Genomic DNA, 3340 nt, shown 5'->3' with positions numbered 1-3340 from the left:
TAGGATTTGTCACTCCGATTGTCGGAGAGGTATCTCTGGGCCCACTCGGTAATGCACATCACTATAAGCCTTGCAAGCATTGTAAATAATGAGTTAGTTACAGGATGATGTATTACAGAACGAGTAAAGAGACTTGTTGTTGAGGATATAACTACTGAGTGTAAACCGCCCAGGAGGGGCCGGTTCACGCTCATCCATATTGAAGCCCGTGAAGACAAAGAAGATGGTGCTCTACTATTAAAGCTTAGAGGCCCAGAGCCCAAAGGCGGATTAGGGCCCATAGTTGTAAACCGCTATAGTTGTATAACTTATATTGTAAGTTAGGGAAAGGAAGAGACCGAGCCGGACACTTGTATGAGCCGGCCTCAGGACTCTGTTAACCGGCCGGGCATCAACCTATGTATATAAAGGGACGACCCGGCGGCGGTTTAGGGACAAGACACAACAGCTCGAGAGATAGGTAAAGCGGATTCAGTCCCTTCTCATCGAGATCAATCAATCTCACAACAACTGGATCGTAGGCTTTTACCTTCACCGCAAGGGGCCGAACCAGTATAAACTTCATGTGTCCTTTGTTCCAGTTTAACCCCTTTAAGTAACTTTGTCGCGATGGCTCCACGACTAAGTCCTTCTGCTAGGACATCTGACGTGTTAATTCCACGACAGTTAGCACCCACCGTGGTGCTATCGCACGATGGTTTCGAGTTCTTAAAGGGCAACTTTGAAGGACTCAAAGGGTACGCGGTTGGCCGGATGACCAAGAGTCGTCGCGGCAAGCTCTACATCAACGACGCAGGCTGGGGCCCCGAGACCGGCTCAATCGAGTACGGGTACCGGGTCCCCTTTGGCGGAATTCACATCTTCATCGGCAAGATCGGCGAACCAGACCCTGAGCCGGACATCTCCACCGACCTCGTCGAAACGGCTCAGCGTGCAAGTCCTTCCCGGATTCAGCCTGCCATGAAGCGTGCATTCGTAGGGTTCATCCATGTGCGGAATCTGAACTGGTGTCTGACGGTGAGACGGCCATCTACTCAGATGGTGAATCATCCACTGGCGAAACCGAGTCACTCTACCAGTTGCAAGATGGCCGGATTGGGGGATATTCAGATGGCGTCAGTATTCCGGGCCCCTTTGAACCGCCAAACCGGGTTGCAATCTTCATGGTCGGTACGTAGCCCACCGTGCAATCATCATCTATAGCAGCAATGACCTCCGGATCGGTAGCCGCGGCAGGAGGCCCGGCGTGCCGGCCGGCTCAAGTTCTTGCTGGTCTGTTGGACGCTTTGACGACATTGTTGACCACGGCAGTCACCCCGGAGACCCAAGATCAGCATAATGCGGATGTTACAAAGCTAAAGGATCAGATAACTCAGGCCAAGGCGGACTTGGTGGCTGAGGAGGCCAGGATGGCTGAAGAGCGGGCCGCTTTAGATGCCCAATCACAACAGATCCAGGCGCAGAATTACCGACTTATGTTGGATCAGAATGCGTCAAGCGAAGTAATGAGAAGGAAGTACCAGTCTCGTCTGCCGCCGGTTTACGAGGGTATGAATCTCTTCAATACGCCAAGAGCCGGGCCCAGTAATCCAGCAGCAGTAAACCGGACCGAGGCACCTGGGGCGGCGCCGGATCAGCCACGGGTGATGGACCCGCCTCGACGGACGGACAACCCGACACAATACGTAACAACGCCAGCATGTCACTTCTCTAGCCCTTTGGATAACATGATTGCTGCAGCGTCATATTTGGCAGCTATTCCGATGGAGGGTGACTCACTAGCGGCGGTTGAGACACGATGGGCCAGGGATCTTCTTCAAACCGCTGTTGTGCAACAGCAGGCTTACTCCTACAGCCAAGACAGAATACATTCAACCCCCCATCCGAGCAAGAGTTATAGCAGGCACATGGACGAACCGGCTATGTCAACCAGTGCGCGGCGTCGTGATGCCCCTCGAGGGCCTAATCCGGCGCACGGCGGTTTGAATGCTCAGGACGTGGTGAACAATGGCAGAGCACGGCACGAGGCAGAGTTAGCAGCGCAGTTCGTAGCGCAGTACCAGAATCAACCCGATCCGGTTCAGCCTGCGGCATCAGTTGAACGTGGTTTGGCCTTTAGCTCTTGGGGAGTACCGTGCCTCACCCCGGCTCTGCGTAATGTGCGGCTGCCTAAGGATTTCAAGGGACCGCGTAAAGTGCCTAACTATACCGCCGATCAGCCCCCCGAGGCGTGGGTTGACAGTTATGAGATGGCAATGGAGATGCTAGATGTGGATGCATGTGCAAAATACTTCACCATGATGTTAGAAGGAACGCCTCGTACCTGGCTGAAGAGCCTGCCCGTTAACTCGATCAGTTCATGGGATGAGTTGAAGGCCAAATTTATAGCAAACTTCAAGGACACATGCAAGCAATCTATGTCCATTGTAGATCTGGCGGCTTGTGTCCAGGGAGAGAATGAATCAACAACTCATTGGGTGCGCCGGGTTTCAGAAATTTTGCATTCATCAGGCCGCATCAATCCTGACACGGCAATTGTGACTTTTTAGGGTAATTGATGGTTTAAGTCACTGAAGATGAAGTTGGGACGGCTCAAGCGTCACTACAATAATATGGGAACGCTCATGGCGGCTCTGGTTAAGTATGCTGATTCTGATAATACCAAGGACCCCGATTCTGATGAAGAAAAGTAGGAGAAGGGAAAGAAGAATGCCGGTACAAAAGGACAACATAACTAGGCGAGCCACGGGAAGAATGGTAAGCGTAAAGCGGACAATTCAGATTTTGTGGCTAACACCAATATGCAGGGCAATATGCAGCGTCGTAAGGGTACACTACAAAAAAAAGACACATCCGTGACATTTTGGGCCGAACGAATTTTTTTTCTGTCATACATATGACACTCCTATGACGATAATTGTGACAAAACCCGGTATCATCATAGATGTGGTGGGCTCCTACTTCTATGACAAAAAATCATGACAGAAAATGGGCTTTTCGTCCTGGGCGGGCCGGAGACGCAGCTGCATGACATTCTTTGGGCCGTCCATGACGGAAAAAACCATGGTAGAAGCGAGGGGGGGGGGGAAATTTCGAGGAGTTGCCGGTTACGGTGGGAGACCGATGTGCGTTTCTCTCGTACGTACGCATGTGTGTGCGAGGCGTTGGCTCTAACTGAAGCCGAGCGAGGCATTGGGCTCTAACTGAACCCGAGCGATTGCACTGCAGGCTACGCGTTACTGAACCCAGGCGATCGATCGATGGTTGTTAACTGAACCCGATGGAGGGATTCCTTCTCTACTGCTGCTAACTGAAGCCGATCGATGCTGCCTCTGGGATG

Source organism: Triticum dicoccoides, chromosome 4B (genome assembly GCF_002162155.2).
Source record: "Triticum dicoccoides isolate Atlit2015 ecotype Zavitan chromosome 4B, WEW_v2.0, whole genome shotgun sequence".
NCBI lineage: Eukaryota > Viridiplantae > Streptophyta > Magnoliopsida > Poales > Poaceae > Triticum > Triticum dicoccoides.
Note: the sequence above shows the minus strand (reverse complement) of the source record.